Genomic DNA, 12,243 nt, shown 5'->3' with positions numbered 1-12,243 from the left:
ATATTGATCGCAAAACACCTCAATAGCTAAAAATGGAAAAGCCATATGTCAAAACTAAACAAGACTCCCCAAGGGACCAAACCCTAGGGGGCACCACCTAAAATGAACGGAGCAATATACAGAGCATTGTGTTTTTCATGTTTTATTTCATCTGCCCTGAATGCCATTTTGCATCTCTTGTTGCATTCCATGTCGCTCTGGAATGCAGAGAGGGTCTCTTTCAATCTGTATTATTTAAAAGCCAGCATTTACTAATTATTAACCTTTTTACACTAGAATTGTGCCACAAAGATTTATCTTATTTTTTTGTATTTGGTTTCCATTGGAATACAAATACGGTTGCTTAAAATAGCCTTTTTTAAATTTTGCATTTTTGCCATGCAAAAATGCTTCTCTTTCCTGCAACTTAAGACATATGTAATTACATTATGATGCCTATTCCCTAAATTGCTTATAATTAACATATCTGCAATGTGCTATGTATTATTTGAAATTAATAGATCCAACTGAAATACTTTTGATTTTTTTCAGAGCAAATGGAGTCTCTTTGCGGTCTAATTTAAGCCCCTGTTTGAATTATTCTTATCTCCCCCTCCCCCACAGATCCTAGTTTAAAATTTTCTCCAACCTTCCAACCATTTTCTCCCCCAACAGAGCTGTACGTTCCGTATTTAGTTGCAGTCCGTACTTACAGTAGAGCCTGTAGCTGGCTTAAAAGTCAGTTTCCAAGCTCACTCCCATTAAGCACTGCAATCTCAATACAAACTTGGAAACTAAACCCAAGATTGTAGTCCTGGAGTGAGCTTGGAGTGGTGACTACTTTACAACACCGCAGGGACCATGGAGAACAAAAGTAGACACCCTCAAGAAGGAAAGACAGTGTCAGCATGAATTCCGAGATGATTTGAAGATCTACAGCCGAGTGATACATAAATAAGATACATTTTTGTTAATAGTTAAGGTAGTTGAATGCAGTATTAAGGTTTAACTCCTGAATTTAGTGTCACTTTAAATACAAGACTTGGCAGCAGCAAATATCAGATGCAGGTGAAGATATCTTGATGCAAGTGAACAAACTATTTTTTGCCTCCCACAAAACTTTAATTATTACCCACACTTACAAATTGACAATGTACAGATGCCAACTCACTATGCACAAATATGTCATTGTAATAAACTCTGCAATTTAACACAGCATTGAGCTTTATGCAGCAGACTTCACACAGCTCAGAACCTCGCTAGCACTGTTACCTATAAATACAAGCTCCTGGCAGCAACCAATTTCAGCTGCAGGTGAAAGTATTTAAATGCAAGTGCACACCTTTTTTCACTACCACATAACATATTCATTTAGTGTATCATGTATTATTTAGATAATATTTCTCTGTATAAAATGTTTAATTATAATTTCTTCGCATGTAGCCTATAGTAAATTTACTATGCACCACATTTGTGTGGGATGTCATTATATATTAGTACATTTTCTGGAAATGTATAGATTTATCATAGTCACTCTAGCATTCTGTATTTACTGTTTGTCAACTACCATGGTACCCAACTGTACCATTTGTATAAGATCATACTCTAATGTAAATAAGAGCACCCAGAGGAAACTTATACAAACATGGAGAGAACATACAAATTAAAAGTAAACAGCCTCCATGGTGGGGTATATGTCCAAGAGCCATTGGTGCAAGACAACAATACTAAGTACTGTGCCATTGGCTCATCTACAAGGCAAAAATGTTTTGCAGCCACTTAAGAGGAGATATTGATCTTATCTTATTATTATAAAGAAATATACCCCTTTTTAAAATGAAACATGTTTGAAGTAGTATATACTCTTTAGCATTCATTTGGTAGTTTTAAAATTACATTTTGAGCTCATAAAATCAAAATACATTTTTATATTTAGTATTTTAAAAGACAGACTTAGCTAGAAGGGAAAATTCCTCTGGGTTAATTAAATAACTAATTATCTCAGAGAGAAAGACTTATATTATACCTTGGAGATAAAAAAAAGGCTTACATTATACATGGAGTGTTGCATATTAATATTTTATAAGCATATTAAGACAACTCTACTTAAGTTTAGGATACAGAAATAAAAAATAGTACTCTCTAAATGCCTGAGTTCATAAACAATTTTATATTTAAAAAAGTTCTTAAAATAAATTCAATGCATATTTTGTTACTGTAATTATTATTGCATATTAGCCTTCGGGGAAAAGCAAAGCTTCTTTAGCCCCCTGATATTGAAGCAGAACATATGGCAAACCGCTTAATACACAGTTGAACATATACATTTACTGTTTTACTCAACAAAGAATTTGCAATACTGTTTTACTCACACTCGTGTGCAATACAGCACAGCCAAGCATTGACAGACTGGTTCAGCAATGCATCATCCTAAAGCTTTCTCATTAGACAATAAGTCAGCATTATCAGATTAGTAAAGAGGTAATTTAGGAAGCAGTAAAGTTTAACCAGAAATACCAGAGTGATCTACCTAGCTGAGCACATTAAGTGCCCTTGACCCTTTCGCTGACACAAATGTAAGTACTATGTCCATGGCAGTAGGGAACTGTAAACAGATTCCTAGCAGCTATTGCAGCCAGTTTGTTTACACTCCTTCAGCAAACTGTCAGCTTTCAGGTAGAGAAGTGATTCAGGTAGCTGTAAATTTGCTCGATACACCCCCCTAAACGTGCCACCTGACTACCCCTGCCAGGTATCCTGTGCTCCACTACCCCTGCTCCCCCCATTGTGGGCCCTAGACAGCCATGAAGGGTGTCAGCAGGTGGAGTAGAGGAAGATCAACGAACATCCATTCATTGATCTCTTCTCTCCTAATGATAAACAGCTAATTTTTTAATGGTCCAGAGTAGTAAGTGGAGTGCCCCAGGGTTCGGTCCTTGGACCAGTTCTGTTTGGCTTATTCATAAATGAGATAGAAGTTGGAACAACTAGCTCAATCTCAGAGTTTGCTATGTAGGGCAATAACTTCAGAACAAGAGACAAATTTACTGCAGTAAGACCAAGATAAAAAAGAAGAGTAAGCTGTAACATTGCAGATAACAGAAAAACATAGACAGCGCTCTCGGGTGGGGAGGCTAACTGACAAATGTGTGTGCAGCCCTGGGAACAGGAGGAGAACCTGTAAATGCAGATAAACAAAGGAACACGAAGGGCGCAACAGCAAACACTACAATGGAGCACTGGCTGGTTGGACTGGGATATCTATGGCAGAGACTCAATGTACTGATAAAGAATTAATGGCAGTACATCAGGGGACTTTTAGATCTCTAATGTCTCTAACCTATGAACCCCAATAAAGAATGAATGCTAATGACAGCTCAGAAATCAGAAGTCACAAAATTCTCATAATTTCAGGATTTCATAGTTACATAGTTGGTAAGATTGGAATTAAGTTCAACCTATATGTATGTGTTTATGTATGTCTGAGTGTGTACAGATGTCACTAACATCTCCCATATCCCTGTTTATTTTGTGAACCGTGAAATTGATTCATAATGCTTTTGGTTGTTACTACTAACTGTGGAAGGGAATTTCACATTTTGACTGCTCTGAAAGTAAAAAAAACCTGTATGCAGTCTGAGATTAAATTGCATTTCATCCAACTTTTTGCTGTGGCCCTATGTCATCCCTATATTTATATATTTATTTCCTATACTGCAGCCCCCATTGATATGTTTGTAAATTGAAATTGTATCCACTCTTAGGCATCTCTTATCTATGGAGAACAAGTTTAATTTTTGTAGTTGATCTTCATAACTCAGTTCATCCACAACCCATCATTCATTTTGTTTCCCTTCTCCAAACTTTTCAAAGTGCAACGACATCCTTCCTGAGGACTGGTGACCAAAACGTAACCACATACCCCAAATGAGATTCAACCAGTGTTTTATAAAGGGGAGTTAAGTTTTTCTTCTTTGCAAAAATCCCTCTTTTAATGCAGGATAGTATCCTGCTTACTCTGTTAAATGCAGCTAGGCATTGCATACTATCGCTGAGTCTGTGGTCTACAAGAACCCCCAGATTTTCCCCCACCCCTGGCATCCCCAGAGGGGCATCTCCTAAAGAGTATTTTGCATGTTTGTTCTTAGCTCCCAAGTGCAAATCTTTACATTTATCGATAATTAATTGCATCTTCAATGTTACAAAGGAACACGAAGGGCGCAACAGCAAACACTGCAATGGAGCACTGGCTGGTTGGACTGGGATATCTATGGCAGAGACTCAATGTACTGATAAAGAATTAATGGCAGAGAATCAATGTAATGGTACTTACATGTGGGATATATATGGCAGACACTCAATGTATTGATAAGGAATTAATGGCATAGAATCAATGTAATAGTACTTACATGTGAAACCAGGGATCAGGAGATGGGCGGCCTGTGCGGAGGGTCGGGACTCTCGTGGTGTCTTGTTGATTTGCTGCTTGAGGATGTTCGTCTATCAGGGAGGGATACTGTGAATGGAGAGAAGGGACTCTGTCCGTGGTGCCGCTGAGAAAGGGAGAACCAGGAGGGACGCAACAGTAACGAGCCCAGAGTGAGCTGCTGTGGCCGCGGTTAAAATTGATGGCCTTTGTTCCACTTGAGCTTGAAAAAGAGGTTAATACCTCGAAACGCGTCGCTCTTGTTCTCCTTCACCCACTACATCCCCGTCCCTTTACTGACCCGATCACCCGGGCTCTGTCAGCTGCGCCTGCACAGCGACTCCTGCACAGCGTCCTCAGCAGACCTGACTTAGACCGAGTGCCATCAATTTTAACCGCGGCCACAGCAGCTCACTCTGGGCTCGTTACTGTTGCGTCCCTCCTGGTTCTCCCTTTCTCAGCGGCACCACGGACAGAGTCCCTTCTCTCCATTCACAGTATCCCTCCCTGATAGACGAACCTCCTCGAGCAGCAAATCAACAAGACACCACGAGAGTCCCGACCCTCCGCACAGGCCGCCCATCTCCTGATCCCTGGTTTCACATGTAAGTACTATTACATTGATTCTATGCCATTAATTCCTTATCAATACATTGAGTGTCTGCCATATATATCCCACATGTAAGTACCATTACATTGATTCTCTGCCATTAATTCTTTATCAGTACATTGAGTCTCTGCCATAGATATCCCAGTCCAACCAGCCAGTGCTCCATTGCAGTGTTTGCTGTTGCGCCCTTCGTGTTCCTTTGTAACATTGAAGATGCAATTAATTATCGATAAATGTAAAGATTTGCACTTGGGAGCTAAGAACAAACATGCAAAATACTCTTTAGGAGATGCCCCTCTGGGGATGCCAGGGGTGGGGGAAAATCTGGGGGTTCTTGTAGACCACAGACTCAGCGATAGTATGCAATGCCTAGCTGCATTTAACAGAGTAAGCAGGATACTATCCTGCATTAAAAGAGGGATTTTTGCAAAGAAGAAAAACTTAACTCCCCTTTATAAAACACTGGTTGAATCTCATTTGGGGTATGTGGTTACGTTTTGGTCACCAGTCCTCAGGAAGGATGTCGTTGCACTTTGAAAAGTTTGGAGAAGGGAAACAAAATGAATGATGGGTTGTGGATGAACTGAGTTATGAAGATCAACTACAAAAATTAAACTTGTTCTCCATAGATAAGAGATGCCTAAGAGTGGATACAATTTCAATTTACAAACATATCAATGGGGGCTGCAGTATAGGAAATAAATATATAAATATAGGGATGACATAGGGCCACAGCAAAAAGTTGGATGAAATGCAATTTAATCTCAGACTGCATACAGGTTTTTTTTACTTTCAGAGCAGTCAAAATGTGAAATTCCCTTCCACAGTTAGTAGTAACAACCAAAAGCATTATGAATCAATTTCACGGTTCACAAAATAAACAGGGATATGGGAGATGTTAGTGACATCTGTACACACTCAGACATACATAAACACATACATATAGGTTGAACTTAATTCCAATCTTACCAACTATGTAACTATGAAATCCTGAAATTATGAGAATTTTGTGACTTCTGATTTCTGAGCTGTCATTAGCATTCATTCTTTATTGGGGTTCATAGGTTAGAGACATTAGAGATCTAAAAGTCCCCTGATGTCTCCTTAAAGAGGACCTGCCAACCGGCCATATGCTATCAGTCCCCTTTGCAATACCGATAAAGTGTAAACAAATATCGTTAAATAAAATTAATCAAAATCCCCTAAAACTGTTTTATGAATGAACAAAAACTGATGCGTCAGGTGTGCCTGCATATGAATTTGATGATTGTGCCACAAATGTATTGGGTATCATCATGCACACAGAGTAATTATCGGGTCATTATTCATGGTCTAAACTGATGACCTGTAAATGTAAAAGCGTTGTTTATGGACAATTTGGGGTACCAATGTTTTTTACCATTTTACAAGCACACACAATTTTGAACCTTGACATATTTCATATCTATTTACTCAATGCAATCTCATCTTCTATATTTCAGCAAAAAAGTAAGTATTATATTGTGTGTGTACACTAAAATTAATTTGAATGAAAATTTGGGTTGATAAACTGATGAGTTAATATCATATAACATAAAAAAATTTAACTGCTTCCAGTTTCTCTGCTTTGAGACAATATATAATTTTGGTGGCTTTAAGCACTTTTCAGGCCTAAGAAGGGGATTTTAGCATGTGTGCCAAAAATTAAAGGCAGCGGTACAAAGATACAACAATTAACAATTAAAATGCAAAAATGTATTAAATAATTAGGAAAAGTTAACTTATCTTTTGGTTGCGTGCAGTTATGTGTTTTGCTACACGAGATTTAACATTTTTTATGCATTGTGGCATTTTTCTAAACATGGTGAAGACTCCACTTTATGTGATAAGGAAAAGAATCCTCTGGGCTTTTTTTGCGACCATCCTGACATCCCCAAATGTAGCAAGATCCAATAGTGTTGTTAGGTCAAATAAAGCCATATCAAGTAGAGAGCGTTTTTTAAGTCTGAACTAGGGTATCTTTGGTTTTATCATATATGTTTTTAAATAAATCAATATTTTACTGTGTTATGCTATGGGAGTATTTTTTTCTTTCCCAATCAAAAAGAACAAAAAAAAAAAAGATCTGGAGTTGTGTAGCAAAGTTCCTTGTGGGTACATTAACATATACAAGAGGTATTTTGACTAAAAATTGGAAGTAGGTCCCTGTTTTCGGTGAGTGGGTTTGCAGGTGGGGTACATACATGTAAGGGGTGCTCTGAGTGGAATATGGTTCTGTGATGTGAAACATTCTCCCAGGGGAATAACTGGAAGAATAGATATACAGTATATCATATGAACATTTGCACTTTATGGACTTCAAAGTACTTTATATTACTTATAGCACCTTGTGTATGGATACATTTATACACTTTTGCAGTTTAATATTTTGTATTTCATAGTATTTTATTATGTATGCACAGTGCATTTAAAGTGTATATATATCCCCCTTATTTAAAGGGGTACCCCAATGCAAATAAGCCCCCTTGCCCGCAGACCCCCACAACCACCGGGTCAGGGTTGTGAGGAAGAGGCCCTTGTCCCCTTCGGCACGGGGACACCCTCCCAATGCCGAGGGCACGTGGCCTGGTAAGGCGCAGGGAGGGGGGCACTCGATCACCCCCCCCTTTCCTGCCCTGCCGGGCCAGTGTTCGGATCAAGGGTCTGGTAGGACTGTTGGGGGGGGCCCACATTTTTTCCCACATTTTTGGGGGCTGGGGTTCCCCCTTAAAATTCATACCAGACCTTCAGGTTTAGACCCATTCGGATGCATTAAACCCAAAAAACATATCTGATTGGCCAGAAAAGTCACATGTCCTGATCAATTTAATTTTTAGTGTTGAATCTTTTCTTTATTAGGAAATTATAAATAACACATCAAAGCAAACCGTAAGAACAATTCTCATGAAAGTTTGCAATATAAGGCTTTGGTCCCTCAGTGGCATTAAAATGAAACACAGATAAGCAACAATCAAAACAGTACATTGCACAAGGTGAAAACTGGAGAGTAGGTAGGTAGAGCATAAGTATGTGGAAACCTTTTGAGGTATAGGGAGGTGATAACTGTCCACTCTTTGCCCGTGCAGGCTTGCCACAGACCTACATTAAAAGGTACAATGGTAGTGAGGTACAATGGTAGTATAGCATATAGGAGAAAATGTCAATGTGCGACAAATATCGTCACTGTGGGGGGGGGGATCAAAAGTAGCTAATTGTTCTATTAAGGTAGAGAGGAAAAGGGAAGTGTGCAGAAGGGAAAGAACCATAGAGAGAAAGATCAGAAAAAGGGGAAATTCGGCGGGGAGAAGGGGAATAGAGAACCCTGGGAGATCTGCCTCCCAATGACCAAAATGGGAATGATTCCATGGCAACCCATAAATTCATCAAAACAAAAGAAAAAAGGGTGGTTACAGGAGTGAACGGAGCTCCGATGAGGACAAATAATGCACCGACACACTCCATTGAGTCAAAAACTTAGCTGAACTATCTGTATCTGCAGCTAGTAACTCCACCATCCGCATAATGTCATGAACTTGACTGACCCAAAGGGAAAGACGGGGTGTCACTGCCTGTTTCCAAAACAGAGGTATAACCTGCCTGGCCGCGGCCAAGGAGTGTTTCAATAGAATAGTTTTTTGAGTTTGACTTTGTGCCAGAACGAAAGATACAGGGGACAGTCCCACCATATATGTATATAAGTGCCACTTAACGCCTTGCACTGCCACCAAAGCTCCGGAGAGTCAGGGAAGATACGATGGAGAGAAACCGGATCCTTATACCATCTGGTAAGAATCTTGTAGTTTTTCTCTAGATCATAGGAGGAGACGGAGGATTTGTGAGTGAAGTAATAAATGGTGTCCCAGTCTGATTCCGAGAAACCTCTGGCCAGTGGCTGTTGGAAAGATTCTCTTAACATACCATAAAGTACTGATATTATATGGTGTACGGGCTCCGAGGGAGTGAGCATACGTTCACATTGTGCAAGAGGTCTATGGACCAAGTTAGATACATGAAGAGCTTGACAAAACCCGGATAGTTGAAGGTCGAGAAGCCAGTGAGGAGCGGCCCCATGGCAGCCGACTTCCGGAGAAACATATAGTCCAGTAGATGAGTTCACAAAATCTCGCCTATTGCGACCACTGAGAGAAGAAATAGCAATACCGATGGGGAGAGAAGGATTGTCAAATAGAGGTGAGAGAGGGCCAGGTAAAGTCGACAGGTCGTGGGTGGTGTTCAATTTAATTTTTAAACGAAATTCGGACGGAATCCAAAATTTCAGAAATGCATTGGGATTTGGAAATTCAGATGTGGCACGAAGGAGAACCCCAAATTTAAATGTACATTCTGGCATATCCTGTCCATCAGACACCACTGCCTGCAAGTGCATATTCTATTGTGAAATGACCGGCAGGTGCACAGCTTTGACTAACTGCACTATCCTCTTGGTTTACCACAGGAGTATAACAGTTGTAGCTGGGCCTCATGGGCATACACCAGGCCTTAGGTTTCTGTCTTGGTGGACATGTGGCTGATCCGGCTCTACTGGGGGTTTCAGTTTAACAGAAAAAAGGTAAAACAGAAATTTAGGAACACACTGCATTTCTGGAAGATTGTTGATGTACTTGCTGTGTCTTTAGAGGAATAAATCATGACTAAATTACTTCTGTTAATAGATTGGTCTGATAAACCAGTCCTTCATGAATCCATGTTGATTATGATACCATCAATTTTTTTCAATTTAGGCCCTTATCATTCCCCCGGATATTGTCTATACTATTGATGTTAAGCTGACTGGCCTATAGTTACCAGGTGTACTTCTTGTCCCTTTTTTTAATATCAGTATGACATTTGCTTATCACCAATCAGCTAGTACCATTCCTGACATTTAAAAGTGTCCATAAAGATTAGGAACCGTGGTCTGGCTATGGCCTGGCTAAGTTATTTGCTTACCCACAGATGTAACCCATCAGGTCCTAGAGATTCGTTTACATTTGTTTTTTCAGGACTCTTTCTCACTTGGGTCTCTGACAGCCACTGAAATACATTTATTCTTTTGTTTTTAGGAATTCTACCTTGTTTATTAAACCTGTCTGACTCTTCTGTAACACTTGAACAGAAGAATGTATTTAACACATCTGCTTTCTCCCTGTCACTGGCAGACAACTTTACCTTTTTATCTTTGTCTTAGAAAAGTAAACAGCTGTACAGGCTCTCACAATTAAGGGGAAAGAAGGGGCTTGTGTTCCTGCCTGGAGATCCGACTGGTTATAATTGCCCTGATTAGATTTGCATAATAGCTTACTTTATCCGATCCATGACCAAAATAAACTTGTGCAAAAAAACAGAAAATTTAACCCGATAGAAGATAACGGGTTAAGTAGCGCTCAAATGAAGGATCCGGACAAGTCAATGAATAGAAAAAAAGGAGATAATTTTATTGAAAACACATATACGTTTATACATTTAACTCATTAAATACCATTAAAACCATGGATAACATGCAGTCGCAAATTAAATGTGGATCAACCCTAATCAATATTGCACTTGGGTCCCCACCGTGGGGGGAAGTGACCGATGCAGCTATTCCTTCGGTCCCTTCTCCTCCATCAATTCCCATATGTATGTCAACCTGCGTGAACTGCAAGGACCGGAGGAATGGTCCCGACCGTGGGGGAAGAGGAGGAGAAAATGAGGGGAAAGGAGATTATCTTCTAGTTTCCCTACTAGGTTATGGTAAAAGATTCTGGACAGATCAATGCTTGTAGTATTGATTTCCTCTGCTTTCCGTGGATTATATCAAATATATTAAAGATGTTGCCTGTTAATATGTTGTTTCTTGTGTCAATTTCTTCTTATTTCGGAAAGATTTATTATCACTTTACTTCCAGATTATGTTGTCTTCTGTTGCCTGGTTATTATTTGAAGATAAGTTCTCCTGTTATTTAGTATTAAATGTCACTGGCTTTGGTCTAGCCGTATGTGCAGTTAACTCCTTCCAATGTGTCCACAGTGAATTGCTCTAATGAGAGCGGTGAGGTGTGGTAATTCCTACTGTTTGTGGGGGAGGGAAACTTCCCTACGGGCAGACTATTACTGGATTTTCTTCGATTAACCAAACGCCTGACTTTTTCTTCTCTTTCCTTATGTGTCTAGTAACGAGCGTGGAGGTCATGAATCTCCACCTGAGAGTGATATTTGAATAATGCTTTTAAACAAATATATATAGCATTTATTATCACTTACGTTACTGTAGCTTTTTTCCCCCAAAGAGTCCGGGCGGTTTGGTGATTTTTCCAGTGTGGTACGATGGTCCGCTTTGATGTAAATATGTCTCGCTATTTCCTCCAGGGGGTGTTTATTGTAATCCAATCTCCGATAGCGAGTCCAAATGGTGTTTTTATTCCGTGGATCCCTGGTGTTTGCCTGAGTCCTCAGGATATGGTCTGCCCGTCAGTGAGAACCAGCGACCCCAATTTTGAAATTTACCACAGTTTATCAAGACTTTCGCTGTTAGGTTTCCGGGTCATTCATCCAAGAATGGATGAATCTTTTACCATAACCTAGTAGGGAAACTAGAAGATAATCTCCTTTCCCCTCATTTTCTCCTCCTCTTCCCCCACGGTCGGGACCATTCCTCCGGTCCTTGCAGTTCACGCAGGTTGACATACATATGGGAATTGATGGAGGAGAAGGGACCGAGGTAATAGCTGCATCGGTCACTTCCCCCCACAGTGGGGACCCAAGTGCAATATTGATTAGGGTTGATCCACATTTAATTTGCGACTGCATGTTATCCATGATTTTAATGGTATTTAATGAGTTAAATGTATAAACGTATATGTGTTTTCAATAAAATTATCTCCTTTTTTTCTATTCATTGACTTGTCCGGATCCTTAATTTGACCGCTACTTAACCCATTATCTTCTATCGGGTTAAATTTTCAGTTTTTTCTCACAATTAAGGGCCTAGCTTTCCTGATATTTTCGGATATTACTTTTACATTTTTAGGTCAACTTACATTATTTCACTTTGAGAAAACTGTTCTTTACTGTTAACTTGCATCTTTTATTAAATGCAGTATACATATTTAGTAGATATAGACAGATTAGAGAGAAATAATCTGAAAGAAAAGAAAATGCTCTGTGAATCCTGTGTACTGGGTGCACCCTGTATCAAAGATTTGATGCAAATAAATAAATATTTTAAAAT

Source organism: Nanorana parkeri, unplaced genomic scaffold (assembly GCF_000935625.1).
Source record: "Nanorana parkeri isolate BGI_ZX_2015 unplaced genomic scaffold, ASM93562v1 scaffold47, whole genome shotgun sequence".
Lineage (NCBI taxonomy): Eukaryota > Metazoa > Chordata > Amphibia > Anura > Dicroglossidae > Nanorana > Nanorana parkeri.
Note: the sequence above shows the minus strand (reverse complement) of the source record.